Source organism: Jaculus jaculus, chromosome 13 (assembly GCF_020740685.1).
Source record: "Jaculus jaculus isolate mJacJac1 chromosome 13, mJacJac1.mat.Y.cur, whole genome shotgun sequence".
Lineage (NCBI taxonomy): Eukaryota > Metazoa > Chordata > Mammalia > Rodentia > Dipodidae > Jaculus > Jaculus jaculus.
Window position 1 is genome coordinate 80,566,077 of NC_059114.1, and position 13,217 is coordinate 80,579,293.

The window sequence follows — 13,217 nt, forward strand, 5'->3', positions numbered from 1 at the left end:
ACTCTTGCTTTGTGAACTTCAGCTTTACTCTCCCTATAGATCTATATTTCAAGGCTTGCTAAGGTTGGGTCTGTATTTGACATACTCCACATTACTGTTTTTCTGTTTATTTGCTATTGTTTTCCTTGTCTATTTCATGGGTTTTGGTTTGATCCAGAAGCATTCCTCTGTGGTCCCCTATAGATATTTACCTTTAAGCCCATAACTAGAAATAGCCAGTATCTGTAGGTAAATATCAGTTGTCAATCACCACTTATGGCTGTCCAGTTCTCCATCTTAAACTTCTTGTTTGAACAATGATTTAGCCATAAAAATGTGACATTCTTTTTCTTTTGATTTATTGGAATATTCTTCTCAATGTAAGGGATGTTGGCATGTTATTACTTGCCTATCAAATGACACTCCTAAGATAAATTGAAGAAATATACAATGATATAACTTATACCACAGAATTTACATGTGTATATCTGTTCCTAAGTTTGATTCCCCTCCCCCCAGGTAATACATGTATATATCACTTCCAACCCATCCAAATTCATTATTGATTGGAGTTACTATCTTAAATCTTCAAATATCTTTATATGTGAAAATGCAAATTTCTTTTCATTTCTTTTTTTTTCTTGTTTATTATTTTTATTTATTTGAGAGCAACAGAGAGAGAGAGAGAGAGAGAGAGAGAGAGAGAGAATGGGCGTGCCAGGGCCTCCAGTCACTGCAAACGAACTCCAGATGCGTGCGCCCTCTTATGCATCTGGCTAACGTGGGTCCTGGGGAATTCAGCCTCGAACCAGGGTCCTTAGGCTCCACAGGCAAGTGCTTAACCACTAAGCAATCTCTCCAGCCCCTTCTTTTCATTTCTTGCCATACCTCTTTTCTATCTTTCCATAGTTTTTGATTTATACTTCTCTTTCTTCACATATGTTATATTATACATATATTTGGTACATTCTCTAAAACATTCCCACAGTTACTCTTTTATGAAGGGCAATCTAATACATTTGGAATAATATCCTCACCAAGTATGTCACTCAATTTCTCTAAACCTATGCTTTTCAACTGACAAATGGATAATGAAGGTGTGGTACATTTACACAATGGAATACTATTAAACAGTTTAAAAAATAAAATTGTGATATGTTCATAGAAATGGATGAATCTAGAAAGGATTATACTAAATGAGATAACCCAGAAAGTCAAGTGTAACATTTTTCTCGCATATGTGGATCTTAGCTACAAATGTTTGGTTTTGTATATGACAGTGAGGAAAAGCCAGTAATAGTGGCCATAAAACTAGAAAGGGTCTATAAAGGAGGGAAGAGAGGAGAGAACTTAAGGGAAGAGGATTGCATATCTGTAAGTAGAGAAACAGATTACTGGGGGCAGAATGGCCCTTTAAATACGGTCAGGAGAAGGATTGAGTAAATAAAGGGGAGAAGAAAGATTAATAATGTTTTTGTTTTGTTTTTTACAAAGTATGGTCTCACTCTAGCTCAGGCTGACCTGGACTTCACTAGGTAGTCTCAGAGTGGCCTTGAACTCACGGCTATCCTCCTACACACTCTGCCTCCCGAGTGTTGGGACTAAAGGTGTAAGCCACCACATCTGGCAGGTTAATAAATTTTTAAGATGCTGAATAAGCCATAATGAAACCTACTGCTTTGGATACTCATACACCCAGAAGCTGTAGACTGTTACTAGAAATACTTCAGAACCAAGAGTAGGATAACTTGCAGTTAGTTCCTATGCACTGATACCCCCAATATTACAAGTCATTTGATCTTTTTGATGATAGCTATTCTGACTAAGATGAAATCTCTAAATATTTTTATCTTTATTTTTATTTATTTATTTGAGAGAGAGAGAAAGAGGCAGATGGGATAGAGAGAGAGAGACAGAGAGAGAGAGAATGGGCATACCAGTGCACCAGCCACTGAAAACAAATTTCCAGACACATGTGCCCCCTTGTGCATCTAGCTTATGTGGATTCCAGGGAACTGGACCTGGGTCCTTTGGCTTTGCAGTCAAGCACCTTAACTGCTAAGCCATCTCTCCAGCCCTCACAAAGTAATTTTAATTTTAATTTCATAGTTGTGTAAAGGTATTTAGCATATTTTGAGGTGTTTATTGACCACCTATGTTTCTAGCTTTGAGAACTCTATAAAGTTACCTGCCCCATTTTTGAGTGATATGTTTGAGGTTTTTTATTTTATTTTTTAATTTTCTGTATATTAAACCTCAGTCACATGTATAGCTGGTGGAGCTTTTCTCCCATTCTGTAGATCATTTCTCTTTTGAAGTTGTGTCGTTGTAAATGTACAATTATCTGTATAATCTTCTCACATGAATATGAAAAAGTGCCCCTGGAAGGGATAGCTACACATGAATTATTTTCCCAATTTTATTTTGCAAACTTCTCATACTGAAACTTATGGGTTTCCAATGAAGGCTTACTTTCAAGCTCCATGAAAATAAGTAAGTAGTTAATGATTCCTAACCAAATGTTGCTGATTGATCATGTTCTTTCCTAGCTGTGTTCTTCAGTATGTTCACTAGCACATTTTATTGGATGAAAATGTGGTTATTGATTCACTGCTTTGTTTTCTACTTGATAGTGTGCTCCTTATTGAAGTAATTAGAGAAGTGTGCCAATATTGGTGCCTATAGAATAACACGTTCTCCACAGTCCCCATGTTTTAAAACAAATGCAAAATATCTGAGGTGAAAAGTGTCACTCTAAGTTGGAAAATATGCTAACAGTTCTCTTATTTTCTGAGTGTTTTAGATTACACCATATAAATTAGACATAGATTGTTAAGCTCAGATAGTGGATAATATAGCACTCCGAATTCAGTCATCAGTATTCTTTTCAGAGAATTAGTTTAACCTACCTATAATTCTGATTAAGTCTACCCTTGATTGTTTCTTGAATTGGGCCCCAAACGGAATGATCAGTATCCAAAATGTATAAAATATTCTGAATAAGAAAGGATTTTATGAGTTGTACAGATGTTTGAGCAGTTCAGTGTGCTTCCTTTCAAGCATGAGGACTTGTGAGGGCCCAAGACTGCCCAAGTTCAAATCTTTAGATTCTACATAAAGCAGATGGGTGTTGCCATTTACACCTGTAAGTATAATCCTCCTGGAAAGTAGATACTGGAGAATCAATTAATTCCCACAAGCTCCAGAAACAGTAAAATGGGATGAGGTCTCAAAATATGACCAACTTGAAGAATGAGGGAATGGGGGCGCCTATGTTCTACCCTGGCCACAGGAAAGGAGTTGCCCCTCTGTAGGTGAGCCTACATGCCACAAAGGCACAGACACATATGCACACAACATAAACTCTACATTATGCACACACACACATACAAAGTTTTAAAAACAGACTTTCACAATAGAAACAATATACTATGTTCCCATATACTACTAATATTTTACTGGAAATATTTACCAATCCATTTCTTTATATGTGTGTGTTTGTGCATGTGTGTGTGTGTGTTTGCATGTATGTGTGTGTGTGTTGTATTTATGTTTGGTCATATTTCAAGTCATACGTTTATACATCCTTGCATGTGTATATGTGGAGGCCAGAGGTTGATATCTCCCCCATCTTACTTTTTGAGACAAGGTCTGTCATTGAACCTTTAATTCACTAACTTGGTGAAAGTAGCCCCAGGGATCTTCCTTTCTCTGCATTTCCAGTGCTCAGAGTATGAGCATGTTCCACCTTGTTCAGCTTTTACATGGATGTTAGGGATCCAAACTCAGTTCCTCATGTTTGTATGGCAAGCACTCTGCAATGTGAATCATCTTCTCAACTCTTTAGCTTTTCACTTTATAAAACTTTTTAAAAAATGCTTTTCTATTCATGACCTCATAGTGCCTGACACTACCTACACAAGGCCATCATAAGAGAAGGAAAAGACCATGACATTAAAATAAAAGAGAGACTGATTGAGATGGGGAGGGGATATCATGGAGAATGGAATTTTAAACGGGAAGGTGGGGGGGAGGAATGGTATTACCATGGGATACTTTTTATAATCATGGAAAATATTAATAACAATTGAGAAAAAAATGCTTTTCTATTCAAGTGTTAAGAAAAGGTCTTTTATCTGATATCCCCTTGGTAGCAAATTATGTACCCTACCCTTGTGTAGATAAGTCTTTTGGCATTTTATGTTTTCTTTCTGCCTTTAGTTAATTTCTACAAAATAAATATGAAGAGATTTTAAAAGTTAAATAATGTACAGTAATTCCTAAAATTCATAGAATTGAATATCTACAATCCAGAGTGATGGTCCTATGAAACAGGTCTTTGACATATATGGGATTCCTGTGATCTTTTTGAAATGAAAAGAACTGTTATGTGTCTTTAAAAATGTTTACAGAGACAATTAGATAATTAGGGAATTAAGAAAAGGAGTGGTTCAAATTACTGACAGACATCAAATTTGGATGTACTGTGTGGAGGTAGCAGAATGTGCAAGGTGTGGTGTAGTTAAGGGAAATAGTTCACTAGATTCACCTCGTTGAAAATCATGTCTTCTTTTTGGCTCCTACATACTTTTACTCTACTTCCCAGGTGTCAAGATTTGAATAGTGCTGAAACCTGTTTTACTATGAGCAAAATAAGTAACTCTTTATGCTACCTGTTTTTGATTATATTTTGTGGATGGAATTTCAAAATTCTGGCTAATTCAGAAACTGATGCTGTGAGTTAGATCATGGCTGTGGCCGCCTGACCACGTGTGCTGGATTCAACTTGAACTTTTAACTCACTTTACACCTTCCTTGTTGGCATGGTACTATACACAGCTGTAAATACATTTCATTAATTTTATATATACGGTCTTCATATATTCTCTGGTGACCTGTTCTTTAAAAAAATCTGACACATTGGCCATATATTCTGTACTCCCTCTACCTGAAAATTTAGCAACTCCAACTGTAACTTCTCTCTGCTTTTTCCATAGATAGGCTAATCCATAATCTCATTCACATGTAAACTCCTTTGTTGTCTGACTCTTCAAAATAGTCCCCAAATGTAGTCTCATTTCCTAATTAGTTACCCACTACTTAAACCTTTTACCTATAATTTTGATAATAAATTGATCTACCTTTCCTGAAATGTCCTAACTTTATTTTCCTTAATTAATCACCTGCTACTTGAACTTTTAAAACTATAACCTTGAAAATAAGCAAATATACTTTATCTGTTTAAAATTAAAAAAAAAAAACAACCAAACTGTCAGGACTTTGCATTTATACCCTAGGAGGCATCTAAAAAAGACAATTTTATTTAAGAGATATCCTTTGGTTCAGAAGCTTTTGCATTTTGTTAATGGGTGGAATTTAGAAAATAAATTGAGCAGGCTAGTTAGTAAAACTATAAATACCATAAGCAGTTCTTGGGTAATTCTAGTAGGAATTTAGAATATCAGAATATCAGCAGTGGTGGCTGGAGAGATGGCTTAGTAGTTAAGGCACATGCCTATGAAGCCTAAGGACCCAGGATCGATTCTCCATGTCCCACATAAGCCAGATGCACATGGTGGCGCATGCATCTGAGATTTGTTTGCAGTGGCTGGAAGGCCTGGCACACCCATTCTCACTCTCTCTGTGTCTATCTCTCCCTTTATCTCTGTCTCTAATACATGAAATAAAATAAATCTAAAAAAAGAATATCAGTAGTAATACAGAGTAATACCTGTGCACATGGAGTTCCAGATGGGATTAAGGGTCCTCCTGGAAATGGTCTGAGATTTACTTTTATTAAAATTTAGGTAATAAACTTGCCTACGATTTTTTCTTGTACTTGAACTTAATAGAAAGCTGAGATAGACATATATGCCCCTCATACATTTGGGGGCACTAATTTAAAAGCAGTTCAATGTTTACATCAATTAACATGATTAATGCCATGAGTTTTAGTCAGTTGGCATTGGGGGCTGTGAGAAAATGCAGAGTGGACATGATTGAAATACATGTTGTAGCTTACCCATAATGGGGCACATGTGAAGTTGGTGGGAAGGAACATGTGGCTGCTGAAGAAGAGGTGTTCACAACCCGATGGAAGTCAACTTGTTTGTTTCAAGAAAACAGGAATAATTCCTGGAAATTTCTCTTAAATTCACATGCTTCAATGATCCAAAGTTTAACAATATGAAAGGCTAAGAAAATGTAAAAGACTTTCACTTGGGAAGAGAGCACTGCTACCCTGCCCACACAGAGAAGTTTGGGACATGATTTCTCAGGATTCCTTTTACCATTTTCAACTGTCCAGGCTCTGAGATGATGGCTGCCCACATACTCCAGGGGAAGCCACATACACATCGAGCTGTCAGCAGGTATTGGCATGATCTGGTCATCACTAACACAACAGGCAGAAACAGCAGCAGGAGATTGAGGCTAGAAAGGGAGAGTGGGGCTAGCTATATAAATAAGCCCACCTCCAGAAACACTTCTTCTATCAAGGCTCGACCTCTCAAATTACCATCAGCTTCAGAGTAAGCACTATAGTCACTTGAGATTTTGTGGGATATCTGATTCACATTTCACCCTTGTCACCATAAACCAATGAACATCCTGACTTAAACTGCAACCTACTCAGTCTAACTATAAATGTCTCTCCCTTATTTTTGTTCAGTTTTACCACTGTTCAAACATTCTAATAGCCCACAGTCTTTAAATTGAGAGCCTACAAAGGCCAAAACGCAACAACAAAGAATAACCTTTCATACTGCAAATGGTGGCATTGGGCACAGCAAGGGAAGATTGAAGCAATACAAGATCTCAAACAAACATGGCACATATCAAATCCTGTACCTCCAAGTCCAGCTTCTGTGACCAGTTATGTAGTCTCTGAGGTTCTAATTATCTCCATCCAGCTGGGCTGCTCAAGCCTGGGGAAAGGGCCATCCAGACCCAGCTGCTCTTTTAGGCCCTGAAACGCACAGTTCCTCCTCATGGCTTCCTTGGTCCTCCAAAGAAGGTATCCAACATTCTTGCCTCACAACATGCAATGGCCTTTTCCAAAACGTAAAGCACATTGCCAGTCTAATGATCCTGTCTTTCCTGTATTTTTTATACTTCCATAGTACCAGATGAATTAACAGTTTGTTGGTCCAATGTGTAATAAAGATGACTATGAAGAGCAGGACATTCCTTCAGCATACAGGCTTCTTTCAAAAGAGTGAATTCTCTCTAATGTCCCAGGTACAGTACAGCTGACCCAAACTGAATGGTGGTAATCTCTCAAACAATTTCATTTGAACAAAGTTATTGTTTCCATCCCAAAACTTTCTTTTCTTTCTTTTTTTTTTTTTTTTTTTGCCATATCCTTCTGTTCACACCAGTTCATTTCTTCTAAATTCACTTGAGCTTAAAAGTCCTCACAACATGGGAAAAGTACATCTAGCCTCTCACCCAAACTGTTTCTAGGCCAGTTCAGTCAAAGCTCTCCCTTCCCATCATGAACGGTATCTCTCAGTTCATAGTTCTCACTGCATTTAGATCTTTCATCTCTGACCAGAATGGCTCATCACCCTCTTTCTTTAGCCCTGTAATACATCTCATAGACAAAGGTCTATCATCCTTCCACATTCTGGCCACAGATCAGTTCCAGAATGGCAAAAGGTACACAGTCAGTTTTCTAGCACCAATGACAACACTCCTCTGGTATGAATATTGTGTTGGAGTTACCCTCTTATTGCTGGAAGACCAGACAGAGTTCTAGGGAGTAAAGGGCTTGTGTCAAGTTTACAGTCTTGAGACAAAGCTTCATGACTAGGAGAAGGAGCAGCATGAACAGAAGCTGAGAATCATATCTGTCCCAGCAGGAGAGTGAACCACATTCTGGCAAGGGGGAGTTGCTTGCTATAACACCCACAGTCCCACCTCCAGAAATACTTCCCCCAGCAAGACTCTACCTCCGAAACTGCCACCAGATGAGGGCCAAGTATTCAAAATCCATGATTATAGGAGGGGGTCTCTGATTCAAACTAACACATACAACAAGGTGGAAATGTTAGGAACCTGGAAGGTTTGCCAAGGCAAGTTTTAATTGAGTGGATCCATTTCAAGCCCATTTGTTTTAGACATGCCACCATGTGTTCCTGATGTGCTGATGGATTTAGTTTGCCTTTGGGTTTCAGCCTTGTTTAGTTCTATACTTTCTGTTATCTCATTTGTCATTTTTTTTTAATGGGATTGTTTCATTCATATAAACGTCTTATGGTGGTGGTATATAAATTATTTTTTAATGATAGCTTTTAGATAATCGGTACTTTGAATATCAGAAAACCTTGAACTTAGGCTTTTGGACAGTGTTTGCAACAGTGAGATTATAGTTATTTTGTCAGAGACAAAGCAAAATTACTAATATAAGCTCACCTAAATGATATCAGAGCTGCTACAAAAAAGGCACAAGAGAATATTCTCTCTTCTGTTATGCGTGGAGTTAGCTGTGAGGCACCCTCACATCCCAGAATGCAAGCGATCAGCAGCCTGAATAGATGGGCCTAGTGTTCTTGGGCTTCTCGGCCTCTACAGCTCAAGGTTACGCAACTGTTTTGGTGAGAAGCCACTTTTTCTTTGGAGCTTGATCTCAGAAGACTGAACAAACTTGAACAAGGTTTCACCACCAACAGACCCATCCTGAAAGGAGCACTCAATTGAATATCTCCAAGATAAATAAATGTCTCTTCAATAAACATTTGTCCCCCTGCTTCCTATTTGAACAAATTTTTTAAATTGATTTTATACTTGGTCTGCCACAAAATCCCTTTTAGCTTCCAAATGTTCTTTTGTAGTAATATCATGATGATTACATGCATATTATTAAGAGCAGTCTACATTTCAGAATACAAAGCATTCATTAAGAAATTCATATTTGGGCTGGAGAGATGGCATAGCGGTTAAGCGCTTGCCTGTGAAGCCTATGGACCCCGGTTTGAGGCTCGGTTCCCCAAGTCCCAGGTTAGCCAGATGCACAAGGGGGCGCTCGCATCTGGAGTTTGTTTGCAGTGGCTGGAAGCCCTGGCTCGCCCATTCTCTCTCTCTCCCTCCATCTGCCTTTTTCTGTCTCTGTCACTCTCAAATAATCAAATAAATAAATAAAAATCTTTAAAAAAAAAAAGAAATTCATATTTATAAAATTTATTTTTTCAACCTATGGATATTAAAATTATTCAAAATAACCAAGGTCAATAATGGATTATAATTAAGTGTACCTGAACTAAGAAGTTAAGCAACTGGAAAGTGATTTTTAAATGTACAGTGCAGGACCACTTGTTCTATTTTCATTCGTTGTCATGTGTCTTGCCGTGTCCTTTATCTGCCTGGGAATTTACAAGGAACACAGCAGGTTGTGAATTTTTAATAGTCTTTCCTCAAGGAAAGGAAAGGTCAGTATTAACATAAAGTTCTTCTTAAAGATTTGTGGCACAAATGTTTCTCACTGGAAAACAGGTGTTACTGGAGAACTTAAGCCACAATAATCTAATATTTTTTCTATGTTTAAAGAAAACTTAATGTCACACATACTAAATAGCAAATGCATATAAACTATATTTCCTCTAAAATTAGATGCTATAATTACTTTGACATACGATCAATTTTATCTTATTCCTTTGCATCACAGGTATGTGACTTTATTCAATTAAATGTTTAATCTGTGGAAATATTAGTGTCCAGTAATCAAACAGGAAAGGAAATAGTAATGATAAAGGTAGATATAAGGAATCACTCTTGTCTGACATTTCACATGTAAGAAATAGAAGAAAGAGGAGATAATATCCGGGGAAGTGTTTAAATGTTACACATAAGAAGAGAGAGTTGAAGCAATACAGAGACATGTAAAATGGACAGTGTAAGCCCAGTCACGAGTCTGTGGCTAATGAGCCTTCAGCAGCCTCTGAGTCTGAGGAAGTCATGACCACTAGTACAGCTGTTAGAAGTTGGCTATCATAACCCATTGACTTTGTCTATGAAAAGAGACAGTTACCTAGATCTCAGGAGATGTGTAAATTAATGTGAATCAACACATCAGTATTGCAAGTATGTGTTGCAGTTCTTATCATTTTCTTCAAATGTTTTTGAAGAATATTCTTTCATTCCCATATCATTCCCATAAAACTCATATCAAGGCCCTGGTGATGATTGTGTGTAATCCCCTAACGCTAGTATTAGCATTCAGTTATGATTAGCTTTTTCATCTATTGGGAACACACTTTAAAATGTAATTTATCACTAATATAAGACTGATTGGTAGAAAAAAAATAAATATTATAAGAAAACCTCTTAACATGAAAAATTACCTATACATAGGTGTCTGCTTTTCTTAATCATATTTCTGTTGGACAAGGTAGACAACCTTTCGTTTTCTGTCTCTTAAACTAATCCCACTGATAGACCTTATCCCTTTGATTCTCTGTTACCATGATCAGTCTTCTAATCCAACAGAAACTCCCTCTGTATGTGGTCCAATTATAAAATTAAATTTTAACTCTCTAGCCTAAGTGAAGGTAAGAATCCCACTGTGATTTATGTTCCAAAATTGAGCTTAAAAATTAAAATCTCACTGTGTAATGGTATGAAGAAATTGTCTTTTTACCTGTCAAACTGATTAGGGCAACAACACTTGTTTTAGTCATCCTCGCCCCGCCTTCTGCGTTGCTGCATCCAGACCCGGGCTCTCGATTCATCCAGAGCTCTCAGGTGTACAGTTTCTAACCTGTAAATTTTGTTCAGATTCAAAACTCTACCTTTACTTCACTTTTGGCTTTTGCATGTTTAACAAGTGCACTCTCATTACCAAGGGCTAGAAAGGAGCTAGTCTGTAAACGTCCATTGCATGACTACTACAAGTATTCTGATTGAACTAAGTTGCATTTTTTTTTTTTTTTACTTATAGAGCTACCAGATTATTGTGAGAATAAGCAAATATTCCTCAACTAAATTTACTCAGTAAATCAGCAATAATATCAGAGCTGTCTCCTGTTAACCATGTCACTAACTGCATTGAGGATTGATGATATTTTATAGAATTGTTTTGATTCTAGACAAAGTAAGACATAAGCAGTGCTTATATCTTCCACCTGAAAATTGTCCATGCATGTAATTAGAAAATTTTCCAGTGACGGTGCATTTTCAATTACTATTATTTATCTATAGTGTGACTAAATGATCTTATGTGACTTCTGAGAACTTTTTTTTTTGTTTTAAATGTATGTATTTCTTCAGTTTACCACTCTTTGCTATTTCTAAATAGCTAAAGTGCAATAAAAACATTTTCTTCTTAATTTCTTTCTTTGCTTCTAATATAGATATTCATTTTAGATATATCTAATAAAGTGAATTGCCATTCTCAAATGTGAAAATGTATGTCATGGATAAATGCTAATTAGCATCAACCACTATAACAGTGAACTACTTCTGTAAACCTAGCAGAAACTAACAATATAGAGTATATAAGATTTGCATATTTTGATATACAGTTAAACATATTTTAGCATTTAGACTCATTAACATAAGTTCTCATAAAGAATGAAATAGCATTTAATTAAAGGCCAAAATTCTGCTTGAAATGGGTAATAATCAATTAAATCTGTTTATTTTATTAAATTATATGATAAAATTTAATCTACTAATATCTAATAGTTAATAACAAAAATGGCAGAGGAAAACAAATCAAATTTATATAAGTATCTAACTTTTTATTAGTTACTAATTTCATTCAATATTTATGTAATTGAAAACCATTTCCCTAATCTTCCCCCTTATATCTACAGTTTTTACTGTTAAAGAATAAAACAAGGCTCTTAAGGTGATAATAGTTCCTTCAGTTCATGTTTGAGATAACTCAAGAACACAGTTAAAGGCCAAAGGGGTCATTGGGAAATCCTTTTCATTTTCCAATGTAAAAGTATTCTGAATGTTTTAAAGATGTAAGTCTTTGTCTTTTCATATCTGGCAGTGGTGTTGATGATGAGAATAAAGCCTTTCTGGCCAACAAAAAATAATAAAACATTTGTTGCTCTGTCTAAATTATAACAGATACTTTGTAGGAATTATGAAAGGGACTTATTTTTGCTTATATTGTCATATAACTACTGAAAAATTTAAAAGTATTATTTTCTCACAAATAACAAAACAACAATTCTAATGTACACCGTGTGTACTGGTGTACTGGCAAAACTAAAGAATATGTAATTGGTTTCCCATGAATAACTTCTGTGCTAATTGTGGTCCAGGTCCTCACTATAAGTTAAGAAATCCACAGCATGTACCCATCTGTAGCTTATGTCCATAGCCAATATATATGCAAGGAACATGGAACACTGCACTATTTTTTTAACTACCCAGAGTTTGATACTTTGTCCTAGATGGGTCTCTTTTCAACCTCCCGCAGTTCAACTCACTTTCTGAGGCATCCTTAAGTTTAACTGGCTTTATGGGAAACAATGAAATACAGTAGTGATAGGTTCTGTCCACGAGACGTGGACTACTGGTTCCACTCTCAAACAGCAAGAACATCTATCCTGAGCTTAAGTGTCCACGTGAGAGAACACATAACTTTTCAGGGTGATGAACAAAATCTAAAGGTTCTGTGTGATACTGTCAGAGGAAACAGGCCAGGAACAGGACCACTAGGCACTTTCTTTCCTTTACGGATTATGGGAAGATAGATTTGGTAAGGTTCAGGATTAAAACACATTTTATTTTATAGTTTATTTATTTATTGTTTATTATTTGTTAATGTGAGTTACATAGACATTTCTGTACCTTTGTACTGTGATCTACAAATATTTTCATTGTAGTCATATTTTATAGGAACCAAAACATGAAGAGTGGCATTTCCTTTTTAAAGTTTTTTTTAATTTTTTTTTTTTTTTTATTTGAGAGCGACAGACACAGAGAGAAATACAGATAGAGGGAGAGAGAGAGAATGGGTGCGCCAGGGCTTCCAGCCTCTGCAAACGAACTTCAGACGCGTGCGCCCCCTTGTGCATCTGGCTAACGTGGGACCTGGGGAACTGAGCCTCGAACCGGAGTCCTTAGGCTTCACAGGCAAGCGCTTAACCGCTAAGCCATCTCTCCAGCCCTTTTAAAGTTTTATTTGTTTGAGACAAAATGAGAGAAAGAGAGAGAGAGAGAGAGAGAGGGAGAGAGAGAGAGAGAGAATGCATGTCAGGGCCCTCAGCCACTGCAAATGA

At 36.6% G+C, this 13,217-nt stretch overlaps 1 protein-coding gene across 1 annotated transcript in view; it reads left to right on the top strand.

Annotated features, from left to right (window-relative positions):
• LOC101605580 (cadherin-10) overlaps positions 1–13,217 on the top strand; it is a 183,533-nt gene that overhangs the window by 128,369 nt on the left and 41,947 nt on the right. The window lies entirely within an intron of this gene.